The following is a 15,159-nucleotide window of genomic DNA, read 5'->3' on the forward strand; positions in this document are numbered from 1 at the left end:
GGCATAGCAAGAATAGACATTTATGCGAATCTACTATCCACTGTATATTCTAGGGGTAACAAGAGGGGAAAGGGAAGTGAAGCAGAGATACACACATAGAGAGTCCACTCTGAGTCAGACTTCTTCCCCAAAATAATTCACAAATTCATAAAGACAAAGAAGAAGGAAGGAATAAGTGTATGACAAGATAAAAAAAAAAAGAAAAAAGAGAAAAGAGAAAAGATAAGAAAAAGATCTGTAATTAAAGAGCAGTGAAAGGAAAGGTTTTTTTTATTACTTTATTTTTAATTTAGTTTAATTTAATTTTTTTAATTAGCTAGGAGGAGGAGGGAGGGGAGAGTCTGTAGAGGAGGTAGGAGTAACGAGACAAGTTCCTCCCACAATAGATAAGATGCCCACTACCCTAGCAATGAAAGATACCCTAAGAGTTAATTCTGATCAACCTAAGGGGGGGAAGATATATGCCTTTATATAATATTAATAATAAAATAGAGCAGGCTAAAAAAAAAACCCTGCCCCAGATTACCTCAAACCTCGTGATCAGAGGCAGCTGATTGTTAAGAAAGAGAAAAAAAAAACAAACCTCAGTTCTAGACAAGGATAGCTGAAATAGACAGTTATGCAAATCTACTATCCACTGTATATTCCAGGGGTAGCTAATGGAGGAAGAGAAGTTGAGCAGAGATACTCGCAGTGAGAGTCCAACTCTGAGTCAGAATTCTTCCCCAAAATAATTCCCAAATGTGTATCAGTGAATTCAAAAAGCACACTGTTTGGTGGTGTGGGGGATGGGGCCTGTGGCTTTGGAAGCTGTAGGATTAAGGAAGAAAGGATGACAAGAATGAGAAAAAGAAAAAAAAAAGAGAGAGAAAAGAAAAAGAACAGTCATAAAAGAGCAGTGAAAGTTTTATTTTTAATTATTTAATTAGCTATGTGGGGTGAGGTGGGGGGGTTGGCTACTTAGAAAGAAAAAAGGCCAGAGGTTTCACAAGGGTATAGACTTATAATGAATGATACTCCATGGTGGGACAGGAATCTTGGTAAAGAAAGAGGCTCAGCAGGGGAGCCTGCTAGGAGCTGGTCCCCAGGGACTGGTTATGGGGGGGGAGGGGAAGGAGGTGTGCTTAATAATTTAAAAGAAAGAAAAATATTTTTCCCTTTTTTTTCTACTCTATTTTTTAACCCAAATTAAGTTATAGTCACCTCCTTGGTGTTACCACTAGGACTCCTTATTGACTGGCCTACTAAAGGCAGAAAATCCTACCGTTTCCAGAAGATGTGGCCAGAGCTCAAGCCACTAGCAGCTTCTCAGTCTGCCATCTTCCAGGCGAGCCTGATTTTGGCAAATTAAATCCAACAGTATATCAAGAGAATAATTCACCAAAGCCATGTGAGATTCACCTCAGGGAAGCAGGAATGGTTCGACATCTGCAAGGCAATCAATGTAATTGATTATATCAACAAAAAGAAAAATAAAGGTCATGTGGTCATATCAGTTGCTGCCACTCTTAGGCATTTATCAAAAAAAAAACTGAAATACTAATTTGAAGAGACATATGCACCTCTGTGTTCATAGCTGCATTATTCACAATAACCAAACAGTAGAAGCCAACTAAATGCTAATCAACAGATGACTAGCTAAAGAAGTTATGAGATATATATTCTATGGGATAGTACTCTGCAATCAAAAAAGGATAACATTATGTCCCTTGGGACAAAATGGATGGAACTGCAGGTTATTATGCTTATCGAAGTAAGTAAAGACATTAAAGACCAGATGGTTTCACTCATATTTGGAATCTAGAGAACTGACATATGTGAACTTGCAAACACAAACAAACAAAAAAGAAGCAAGCAAAGAGTTTCTAAGACTTATGAGAAGTATGGTGCTCATCGTTGTGAGTTGGGAAGGTGCAGATACAGAACTTTGGTAATGAGTGTGGTGTGGAACTATACCCCATAATCTTACAATCTTGTAACCTATTAATCACAAAGTTTTCTTAAGAAAGCACTTCAACTTTAGCACCCTGAGGTCAGAATTTAAATTGTACTCAAAAGACACTGCTCTGAGGAGAGTATAAGTTCCTATAACTTGTTCCAAAGTAAGATTGGCAGTTTCTTTAGTTTGTGGTAGGAATACACATCATACAATAATAGTCCTGGGACAAACTAATAAGTAACCTATAAAGCTAAGTGATACCTAACCAACACAATGATGGCCACCTCAACATGCTTCACTTCAGACTGTGTCCAGAGACTTCACGTGTGGAATGACAACCCTTCAGCTTCATTACTCAGGTGAGACCTTTCCTTTCATAGTACACTCTAATTCCATCTCAGGTGGTTCACTTTCTAACAAAGTCCCAAAACCTAGATATACACCAGTTTCTGTGAGAGAGAGCTTATGTTCACACGTATCCGTAAACTACTGCAAAATATATACCTGAAAGCAGAAGTGCACTAGAGTTTGCAGTGAGTATCCCCCTAACACTTCCTCTCCACTATTCCAAGCTTTGGGTCCATGATTGCTCACAACTTGTTTGGCTTCGTATGTTAACTCTCTTTTCAGTCACCAGGTTCCAGATGTCATCAGGATGCCGGCCAGGCTTCCCTGGACTGAAGACCCCACCAATGTGTCCTGGAGCTCAGCTTCCCCAGAGCCCCACCCTACTAGGGAAAGAGAGAGGCAGACTGGGAGTATGGACCGACCAGTCAACGCCCATGTTCAGCAGGGAAGCAATTACAGAAGCCAGACCTTCCACCTTCTGCAACCCACAATGACCCTGGGTCCATGCTCCCAGAGGGATAGAGAATGGGAAAGCTATCAGGGGAGGGGGTGGGATATGGAGAATGGGTGGTGGGAATTGTGTGGAATTGTACCCCTCCTACCCTATGGTTTTGTTAATTAATACTTTCTTAAATAAAATTTAAAAAAAACCTAAGTGATGAACAAGTCCATTTAAATGGAGCACTGAATGGATGTTGGTGAATATAAAAGAAAGGGGTAAACGAGGGTATAAGTTTTTGTTTTCAAATCACTTATAGCTATGTTATATGTTTCCTAAAGATACTGAAAATGCAAATCATCAGTGCTGCATTATTTTGAAATAAATGTTAAGTGTACAATTTAGTGACAAAACCTCTAGAAATTTGCCACTACTTTGTCCCTACTGTGATGTTCCAGACAATGATGATGAGGATTATAAAAGATAAAATGCCTTGCATATTAGCTGGCTTAATTGTCACTGTAGCTCTAAGAGGCTGCTGCTGCTGCTGTTGTTATTGAAAACTTCAGATTGAAGACAAGAAATCTGAACTCCAGAGAAGTTTAGTAACTTGCTCACACAGCTGACAGGTGACAGTTCCCAAATTTGAACCCAGGCAAATTGACTTCAGAGATTCTTACCAACAGAGCTCTACTCTCTCACTGAATGATGAGGGAATAACACCAGCCCCAAAGTCATGGCTTCACTTCATTGTGCTTCAGAGGCTATAAGTGCCAATCTCTATAGTGAAAATGATATATTCTCTTTTCCCCTGAAACTTAAGAAAAATCAAGAAATTCACATACTATCAAATTTACAATTCAGTGTGGTTGCTGTTCTTAAGTATTCACAACTTGTGTAACCATCACCACATGGCTATATGATCTCAGAGCATATTTATCACCCTAAAACAAAACCTTGTCCCCATTAGTAGTCACTCCACATTCCTCCTACCTCAGGCAACTGCTAATCTACCTTCTATCTCTATAGGTTTGCCAACTCTGGATATTTTCTATAAATGAAAGCATATAATCTGTGGCCTTTTGTTTCACTTGGCATGATCATTTTAAAGTTCATTCATGTTGTAGCACGCTTCAGTACTTTGTCCATTTTATTACTAAATAATAGTTAATTGAGTGAACACAGCACGTTTTGTTGTTTGGTTCAAATATGTTAAGGACATTTGAGTTATTTACACATGGGAATCTCATATATCAGTTTTTTTGTTTTTTTTTTACTATCCCTATAAAAGTGATCTTGTGAGCCTTTTTTCACTTTTCTTAGATTTACCCAGTGAAACCATTGGTTAAATTAGTCTAACTTTTTGAGAGAAGATAGTATTTTAAATGGTAACTTTCAATCTGTTCAAATTCACATTTTTCAAGTAGATGGCACACAGACTTTGGTGATTTAAAAATATTTTTTAATCAACTCATTAAGCATTGCAACAGCTCTTACAGCATACTGGTTCAAAGAAGAAAAGGCCCACAGGAAAACAATAGTCAAGGAGAAACAATCAAGGCTTCATACTATGCCTGCTAATTTCTCAGCAGAAGATTTAGCATGTAGATTCAACAGAACTGAACAAAAACAGCTGCCTATTCTATTCTTTCTTTGGTGAGGAATACCAAAGAGGCTGAAATGTCTGAACCGACTTCTTGTTAGACAGCTTTGTTAAAAGGCACTGCGGATTCTATACTACCCTGAGGAGTTGTGCTTTCCATCTTTTGGCCTTGATTTAAATTGAAGGCAACAGAAGGGGAAATGGATTTAGGAACCTGGAGTTTTTCTATTGTCTGGACGGTTTTTTTCCCCATTGTTGGTACTCAAAAGTGATTTCCTTTCCCTAAGCTGACTTGGACATTCTCTTGTTGGAATTTTTATAATAATAATGCAATTCAGGCCCAGCTACATTTATACAGATGACAGGAACAATGACAATATTCTAGTTTTCCAAAATAATGGTGAATGATTCTGATGAGTGAACAATCTGCCCATGGATGGAAGGGATGGAGCATCAGGTGAACTCTTGTACTGCTGAAGAAGATAGTCACTCTCTCCCCATGATCTACCTCAACGTTGTTTAAATGGTGTCATTAAAAAAAGTGAAGAAATCCTTTAGTATAGTTATCTTACTAGGATGAGAAGGACTAAATTTACCTATTGTCAGATTATTTGTTTTCAGCCAGCTCTGCTGCTACTAGAAATTTAGACCACGTGATTTGAGAGAAGAGAAGCTTCCTTCTGCAATATGTTTTCCTTATTAACTGTCTGCCAGGGCTGTTACAGGGAGTAAAAAAAACGGAAAACTTCAATCTGTGACCATATGTCCAATGTATGTCCCTTTCTTTGGCTCCAAGGAAATAGTCTCTTTTTAATTTGCAAATTGGGTGGCTTTGGGTAATGTCTCTTTTCTTGACCACCAGTACCATGTTTATTAATTAACAAATTCTTCTGAAGGATATACTTTGAAAATGAGAGACTGTGTGACGAAATAACTTCGGCGCCATGGGAGACTTTGTATTTCAAGTCAGGGGTACAAACTTTTATATCTGATCGCCATTCAGTATTTTTTCTTGCATACACATTCATATGTGTGACATTCAAAAACTCTCTCTATACTCCTATCTGAATCTCTCTTTGAGAAACTCACTTACCTTCTTACAATTGAATGAAACAAAATGATGTACATTAAGCTTCTAAAAATAATGTCTCACTTGCTAAAATTTGATAATTCATGAGATTCTATTCATTGTATTTGACTTTTTTGAGTTAGGCTCTTGAGCATGCATGGCTTCACTTTTCCAGGGTGCTTTTCTATCCAGATGGTAATAAAGGGAAAGAGAGATACCACAACACAAGAGCTTTCTCTGGTACCATGAGGTTTCCTAAGCAGTTCAGAGCTCAAACCAGGTAGGGTGTGTGTCTCATCAGGTGAGCTATTTCTCTGGCTGGCTCTCTCTTTGTATTATCTCACCACAATGTGGTAAGGTACTAATGGTATGAACAATTTGCTGATTAACACAGAGGAGGGATAAAAGAAGCACCTGCTCTCATTCTCTCATGGCCTTTTTTCTTCCTTTTTCACTTCTCCTCCAGTCAAGCTTTCAAGCCTTCTCAACTGGAGACACTGCACAGAATGTTGTTCTTACTCTCCTTGCACATTCTTACTCTGGTTTTAACAGCTCTCTGGCCCCACAAATAGTACCCCCCAACTTGCCCAGCAGTGATGAGAATGAAACCCCAGCTGTCAAAGGCTGTAGTCACTCTGGGGCTTTTCTCAGTGTCAAGGAAGAGCCCCTTTTGTTTCACCCTCCTGGCATCAGGCATTAGCTGTGCTTGTTTTCACCATCTAAGACGCCTGCTCCAGTGCCTGTGGTGTTGGCTTGCTGGGGTAGAGCCCACATTAGCTCATGGTCTGCAGCAGAGTTGTAGTCGCGGTTCAGCTGATTGATTTGCTTCTGAGCCCTAGAAAGCTCAACTAACTCAGCAGCTCTTTATGACATCTGGCACAGGCAGCAAATTCCTTCCAGCTCAGCTTGTGGAGCTGGGCTCTGTCCTGCCTTAAAACCAACCCCAGCTCCTCAATTACCTTCTGCCCTTATTCATGCCCTGCCAATTTCTCTTTGCTGGAATCTGGATGAAACCACTGCATATGCCAAGGCTGAGGATCATTTGTGAGGACTTATGGGCCTCTTCCTTGTAAAGATGACTCTTGGGACTTGGCCAATGGAAGTATCTTTCAGATACTGCTCATTCGGGTGAAAGGGAGAAGAGGGAGCCTTCCCAAAGAATTCTTCCTGTAAGTCTGACACATTTATAAAAGGGGACAGAGCTCTCTACCTCACAATTTAAGGTAGGCTTGTGGGTGGCCACAATATAGTTCATGAAGTGTAGTTTTGAATTAAACTATTCTCAGTGTGTCACATGAGACAATGCACTCACCTTCAGAAGACTGATGGCATTGTTTTCTGATCTTTAGAAATGATCTTTTGAATATATATATTTTTATTGGGGTAGATTAATGGTTAACGGTAAATATAATTGTTCGTGCATGTATTAGATTTGTCAGTTTTCTGCAAAACATGTTCACTCCCAGTCAAGATCCTCTTCCACCATCATGCACCAGGATCTAAAAGTCCAACAATTCAGCCCCCAGAGTCCTTTATTTTTATGTAATACACCAAACCCAGTCTAAGTTCTGCTTTGTGTTTCTTTTTTGTTATTTCTCAACTTCTGTCCATGAGTGAGATCTTCCTAATTTCATCCTTCTCTTTCTGGCTTAGCGCATTCCTTCAAGCTTCATCCAAAATGAGGTGAAGAAAGTGAATTTGTCACTCTTAATAGCTGAGTAGTATTCCATTCTGTATACATACCCCAACTTTCTTAGCCACTCTTTTTTTTTTTTTTTTTTTGACACTTGGGCTGTTTCCAGGTTGTGGTTATTACAAATTGTGCTGATATTCTGCTTCACCATTCTTGAAGTTTTCCCCGTGCAGGTGGGGGCCAGGGGCTAGAACTGAGGTCCTTCCTTGAGCACTGTAACATGTGTACTCAACCAGGTGTGCTACTACCTGGACCCATTTTCTTATTTTTTTATTGCCTTTTCCTCCTATACTCCTTAATATCACACACACACACACACATACACACACACACACATACACACACACACACACACCCTCCCTCTGCTAAATTTATGTGCTTTCTTAAAATGAAGTTTAGATAGATAACAAACTGAAGAACATTGAACTTCTTTCCCCATTCTCATATTTCTTTTCAAATATTTTTTGCTTGACAACAGTAGTTGGGGTATAGAGGGAACAGGTCATAGAAAATTTAAATATTAAATATATAATAATTGATGATACAGTCTAATTTATTTGTATGGCACTACTATAGAGAGGGAATTACTCTCTGCGTTCCTTGCTTTAATCATCTTATGTCAGAATGAGTAGTGATGCAATAAAATATCTAAAAATAGAAAAAACAACTGTGCTGATATGAACATAGGCATACACAGATCTTTTTGAATGAGTGTGTTTTATTTCATAAGCTATATACTCAGGAATTATCTTACCTAGAAGAGGATATTTTCTCTTTCTGTGTTCTTGTGCCATTTCAGAACTCCAATAGCACACCGTGCTCTACTATCATAGAGGGAACCACCACAGTGAAACAAGCTTCGAAAATGAAGAGGGAGGAGGGTAGGTGGAGATATTTACCTCAAGTTTAAGAGCTCCATGGAAGGCATTTTGGAGTTTGGCTAGCTTTCTTTTTTTTTTAATCCCTAGTTTTTCTGTGGTTTTGCTGCATGCTTGCCTAGACATTTCACACAGACACAACTAGAACAGTCTATAGCCTGAAAGTAATCTCCAACAGTTGGCCAGGACCATGAAATGGAAGTCAAAGGGCACATCTGTAGAAGTCATTCCTCTTGCTCAGATTTAGATCATCCTCTCCCTCTCCTCTTGGCTTAGATGATAGGAAGTGAACACACTTCAGGCACCATTTCCTCACGCTCCAAGGAGAAGTTATCCAGATGCACAGCATCCCTGCAGAAATGGATAAATTTAATCATTAAAGTATGCACACTTGTTTACACATTCCAAACAGTATTCAGTCCAAACATCTCTGGACACCTGAGCCATAAGAGACTAAGAGATCAGAAAGTGGATAACAGCCAGTTGTCACCAATAGTTCTATAGTCTGGAATATGTCTTAAAGGCATCTCTTTGTTGATTTCTTACTCAAAGCCCCTCCACCTGAACTCACATCCCAATTCTGTTCAAGTTCAATAGCTGAAATGGGAAATACTTGTATGATGTCATAGAAATTTTAGCTGTGTCATCAGCTGAAGTACTTGTACATTTATTTGGCAAAGATGTAGGATGGCCTTTCTCTTTATTATTATTAGATTAGGTGAACATTATTACCATAAACAGAAACAGCAGGCTGTTCTACAGTCTAAAATAAAAGGGACCCCTAGTGCACTACGCTATCAATTCTACTCAAGAAATAATTAGATTCAAATAAATGTCAAGGGTAGCTTTGAGGGTCAAAGGGAACTCAAATTGGAGACTCAAAAGGCAAGGGGAATCTATTTTTGCCAATTCAGTCCAACATGTAGACAAGAGAGTCAAAAACAACTATGACCTACCCAGACCCTGTTCTCAAGATACTGGCAATCTGTCATATGATGCCACCACATTAACAAGCAAGTGCACTAAATATTTCCACTCAGGTTTGAACAAGATGGACAAGTATTACATGAAGTAGCAATCAATGCTTTCTTGAAATTTTGAGGTCAGGGAAGACAGCCCAGAGGAGGTGACTTCAGAGAGGCAGAAAAGACTATATCACTCTCATTTAAGATGGAGAAACCATGGCTCAGCAAGATTAAACAGTTTCCCTATGGTAACACAGCTATTAAAGAATAACCAAGGTCTTTTAGCTCCTAGCCTGGTTCTTTCTGCACTTTATCATAGATAATATGAGTATGGGAGGAAGAATTAAGTAAGGAAGTAGGGATTTTCAGGCTGGCGTTAGTCAGTTTTTATGACCTGATCACAGAAGGAGATGGTTTCAAATCCTACACAGGGCTGCTGGCATGTGAGCAGAAGGGGTTGTGGCCAGTACACCATGAATATACATACTAAGTCTTCTTGTTTAAAAGCACTCTACAAAGTGATACCACCTTTATTCTATTACCACAAATAAAACTGTTAACAGGATGAAATAAATGTCAGCTCTCACCCTCAATAGCTTTATTATTATTATTATTATTATTATTATTATTATTATTGTTGTGATTATAAGGTTATTTAGAAGATTCCTTGAGAAAAGAAGCTGGGAGACTTTCTAGATCAGAAAGTGGAGGGAAACACATGCCTCACTGTGAATCAAAGGGCTTACAAAAAGGAAAGCTTTAAGTGGGAAAGAGTCCCTGTACCATCGTAACTATTTGGCTCCTTTTTGGAAGAACAAGTGGAATGGAAGTACTAGAATCATCTTCCCAAACTCCCTACCCCTACGCTGATGTTATGATCCAGCCATTTTTCAGGCTGCTAGAGGTGTTACCAGTCAACATACACAAAAACATGGCTTTTGGAGTCCAGCTACCTAAGTTCAAACCCTTGTTCTGTTGTGTAACAATCTGTATGACTTGAAAATAATTTCTAGAACATCCTGCATTTTCTTCCTCCATTTTTCCCACCCACAAAACAAGAATTGAAATAACAGTAACTTTTTGGGATGTGAGTTCAGGAGAATCAAACTGAATTGAAGCATCTATGTAGCCATTATGTAATTTCATATTGAAAGTGCTGCCCTCATTTTTGAGTGGTATTATAGTATGTGTTAGGTACTAAAAGATAATTCCTGTTCTCATTGAGTGGAGTTAAAGACAGGTATGGAGGTAAGTGTAGTGGAGTCACTGCCATATCAACACACTGCTGATAGGAGAATTAGTGTAACCATTTGGAAAGTAATTGCATAATATAGATGAACCATTCTAGAAGATTTTACTTACATTGAATAGAAAGAAATTCCAACTCAGTTGACTTAAATAAAAACAAGCAACTTTTCAGAAAAATTTTTAAATTAATTTTTTCCTCCAGGGTTATCACTGGGGCTTAGCGCCTGCACTATGAATCCCCTGCTCTTGGCAGCCATTTTTCCCAAGAGATACATTGAGATAGAGTAGGATAGAGAGAAAGATAGACAGTGCAGACCTGCAGGTGGGGAGTAGGGGGAAAGGGGACTCAAACTGGGATCCTTGAGTGGGTCCTTGCACTTCATACTATGTGCAGTTAACCCAGTGTGCTACCCACCTAGCCTCCAGAAATTATTATATTTCATTTTATTTTTATTGTATATATTAACACCATTCCCACCACTGAAACTATACAACCCTACTCCTATCCCCCTTCAGTGGAGCTGAAAATCTTTCTGACTTTCTTCCCTACTTTCTGTATGTGAGCTATTTTTTTTCTTGCCACTACATAATAATTGTTGTATATTCATACATCACATCTTTACCCACCATTAACTAGTAAGTTTTTTTTAAAAAGTCTCTGCCTTGAATATATGTTTATATGTAAGGAACTATTCTCAAAAATCAGCTCTGAGGACTTTTTTTTTTAACTTATATGAAAAAAAAAAACCAATAGATTTCTACCTTTGTTGGATTCAAAAATGCCAACTGAATTCTTAGGTTGAATTTCTCCATGACTCTACAGATAAAAAGTATGTCAGTCATTTTTTTTCCAGCTTTCTACCAAATCACATAGAAATCTTTGGCACATTTGTTTTCCTTGATTTCATTGGGGAAAAGGGTCAACTAATCCAGCTTTCTTTGCCTGAGGTACAGAAAATATGCACCTGGGAAAGACCACTGAACTTTATTTAGTCTTTCCTGTTTCTGAGTCTCCTTGTACAACCCTTTTCCTCTTTTGCATGACCCTGTTGTCAACTGTCATCCTGAAATGTTTATAAATAAAACATGGGAAAAAGTATGAGGTCACCACCTAGGATAAACCCTAAGCCCTGTCTTTAGGCTTGTTGCCATAGCAGAAATGTATCCAGCATTAAAAAAAAAAAAAAGTGAATCACAGGACTCTTATAGTGTCTATAAGCAGTAAAGCAGCTGGTTTGTGGAATACATGCATCACTCAACATGAAGACTATGCTCAGACAAAGCCTCTGAAGAGAGAAGTCTTCCCTTTTGAATTATGGCTTTATATGCTAGGACACTCCTCTTGTCCTGATAAAAGACATGCATTGGAAGACATAGAGAACTAAATTCAGTAAGGAGTCAATGAGATAGTGAAAATGTAAAGGTAAATCACTTATAATGTTAACTTTATAAAGCAGTAGGAGGTCAACACCTCTACAGAGACAAAATAGGGTTATTAATATTCTTTAGTCTTTACATCCCTGCTTCTAAATTTCCAAATAGCACATAGAAGAGTTGTATTAGCTTTGGAAAGGAGGTAATGTTCCAGAGAAGAGAAAATGGCTCTTGGGTTTTCATATCCTTTTATATATCCCTTGTCTTCTTTCATCTGGTTCTTCAAGTTTGACTAGGAAGTTACACTGGTTCCAAAATGGTGATCCTTCCTCTCTGAAGAGAAGATGGTTTGACATATCTAGTAAGAGAATAAAACTTCCTCCCAGATAAATGCTCACATACATATGCTTGAAAGTCCAATGCTTTACCCATTGTACCACTTCCAGCACCAACATACATACAAACACACAAATTTGGCTATAGTTTTAGGTAGTTTGAGAGATCCTACCATTCATAAATTGGGATGACCCAGGCAAATCCAACTTGAGACCTTTCCTCCCAAAAAAAGAGTTGAGGGTGAAACTCTCCATGTAAGGAACAGTAAAATAAGTTGGCTAGGATTTACTTTTGGCTCAAAGTTTAGCTAATAGAAATATTAGATCACTGTCTATGATACTCTCCTCCTTCACCCACCACTAAAACTAAGCACAATCATCTTTCTATTGCCGTCATTGCTTTCAATTGCTGTCATCTTTCTATTATAGTCTTTGACCAGAAGACTTATAAACTGTTTTATTATTCTCTTGGGCTTGAAATATATACTGTTCATATATATGTAATTTTCCCATACTTTATGTATTGCTTTTAAAAATTATTTCTTCATTTTATTTTAGTGAGAGAGAGAGATACACTTAGATAGACACAGAGAAAAAGACCAGAGCATTGCTCAGCTCTGGTTTCTGGTGATGTTGAGGATTGAACCTGGGACCTTGGAGCTTGAGGCATGAAAATATTTTTTTTTTATTCCCAACCCCATGAAACTCTTTTGTATAACTACTATACTGTCTCCTAGCCCTTATGTTATGAATTATAAGACATATAACTTTTCACAGTTTTTACATACTGAAACTGAAATGGACTTTGAAATAAAAATAAAAGATGAGAGATCCTAGTATATATTCCTCATTCACATAAAACAAGCTGTTGTATGCTTTACATTGGGTTGTTCTAGCTCTCCCCCTGCCAAGAAAATTGGTTCAGTCCTGCTAGTTTGGTGGGCCGCTTGTCCCCGCCCCGAAGGAACCCCGAGAGGGTTCGAGAGTTCGAGAGTTGCAGAGTTGGAGAGTGCCTGGCATCGTCACAGGGGAAAGAGGCAACAGAGTTCTGTTTGGTGATTAGTTTGGGTTAGTTTATGAATTGTTGTTCTTTAATAAAGAAATACAGCTTCCCTGCCCAGCCGTGTGTCTGGTAGTCTCTGTTACCCGCCCATGAAGCTAGCCCGACCAGCTGGAGCCTCCGAATTTTAACAACAACAAGCAGGCAAAATAGTAAGCATACTTTTTAAATTTTTTATCTTTATTTATTTATTTATTGGATATAGATAGCCAGAAATTGATGAAAGGGGAAGATAAAGAGGGAGAGAGACAGTAAGACACTTTCAGCACTGTTTCATCAATGTGAAGCTTTCCCCCTGCAGGTAGGGACCAAGGGCTTGAACCTGGGTCCTTGCACATCCTAACATAAGTGCTCAACCAGGTGTAGCACCATATGGGTCCAAAACAGTAAGTATATAGAAAAAATAAACTATAAGATTGTGAAATTTTGTTTATCAAATTAGGAATAAAGGGAATAAGGATTGTGGAGTCATATTCTTTTCAAGTATACACGAAGTACTTACTAAAATTTACCAGATGCTAGGTGATAAAAGCAAGCCTCAAAAAACTTCACAATATTGACAGCAAACAAAATGTGTTCTCTGACCACACTAGAATTAAGCTAGAAATTAAAAACAAAAAGATGACTATGAAAATTCCCCAAATTTTACAAAATTAGGCAATGCAGTTATGAATGATCCATAAATAAAAAGAAAAATCATGTCCAAACAAAACATCTCTGTCTGGCCTTCAAATTTTCCCACCATCTGAACCTTCCCTACCTATCCAACTCTTGTTTCTACCTCAATTTAATTTGATGCTCGGTTTTTTTTTTATTCATTAGCAGCAAAATAAGTAGAATATTGGACTACTCCTAGTTTATTATATCACAACCTTCACTTATATAATATTAATGGGACCACTGTGCCTATGAGTTCTAAGAGAGTAGCACAATTTCTCTTAGAGGAACATACCTTTTCTGGGAATTTTTAAAAATTAATTGACTGATTTAATTATGATTGACAAGACCATAAGATAAGAGGGGTACAATTCCACACAATTCCAACCACCAGAGATGAGGAACTCCCACCCCTCCATTATTTTTTATTATTATTTATAAAAAGGAAACATTAACAAAAACATAGGACAAAAGAAGTACAATTCCATACAATTCACACCATCAGAACTCCGTATCCCATCCCCTCTCCTGACAGCTTTCCTGTTCTTTATCCCTCTGGGAGTATGGACCCAGGGTCATTATGGGGTGCTGAAGGTGGAAGGTCTGGCTTCTGTAATTGCTTCCCTGGTGAATATGGACATTGACAGGTCAGTCCATACTCCCAGCCTGTCTTTCTCTTTCCTTAGTGTAGTGGGGCTCTGGAGAAGCAGGGCTCCAAGACACATTGGTGGGGGTGTCTGTCCAGGAAAGTCTGGTTGGCATCATGTTAGCATCTGGAACCTGGTTGTTGAAAGAGAGTTAACATATAAAGCCAAACAAGTAGTTGACTAATCATGAACCTAAGGGCTGTAATGGTGTAGATGAAGATTTTGGAGGTTTTGTAGATAACTAGTAAGATTATTTTAGTTCTATTCCAAAGGGCCTGTGACTATACTAGTTTTTGTTGTTGTTTTTTTTTTTTTCTCTGAGCCTGAAATCTGATATTCAGGTGGATCAAAGTTATTTATCCCTATGGGAGTATGGACCAAGGATCATTATAGGATGCAGAAGGTGGAAGGTCTGTCTTCTGTAATTGCTTCTCCACTGTAAATGGTAACTGGCAGGTTGATCCATATTCCCACCCTATTTCTATCTTCCCTTAGTGGGGTAGGGCTCTGGAGAGGTGGAGTTACAGGACACATTGGTGAAATTGTCTGCCCAGGAAAAACAGGTTGGCATCATTGTAGCAACTGCAACTTGGTGGCTGAAAAAGCATTAAAATATAAAGCAAAACAAATGGTTTAATAATTAGGAACCTAAAGGTAGGAATATAGCACATGAGATTTGAGGTCTCCATTTTGGAAAACCCAGTAGGTCTATTTTAAGTATATTCCAAGGGGATCATGACTTTTCTCATTTTTGCCTGAGCCCAACAGCTGACATGGAGGTGGGCTAAAGGTATTATCTGGGAAGATGGTGTCAGAGTTGGAAATAGGGCTAGAAAGCTGAATCAAGGAAAAGCATAGCTCCTAAATATGAGGAAAGTATATAAATACCATTAACTGTAAACCT

This window comes from Erinaceus europaeus, chromosome 15, assembly GCF_950295315.1.
Source record: "Erinaceus europaeus chromosome 15, mEriEur2.1, whole genome shotgun sequence".
Taxonomy (NCBI): domain Eukaryota; kingdom Metazoa; phylum Chordata; class Mammalia; order Eulipotyphla; family Erinaceidae; genus Erinaceus; species Erinaceus europaeus.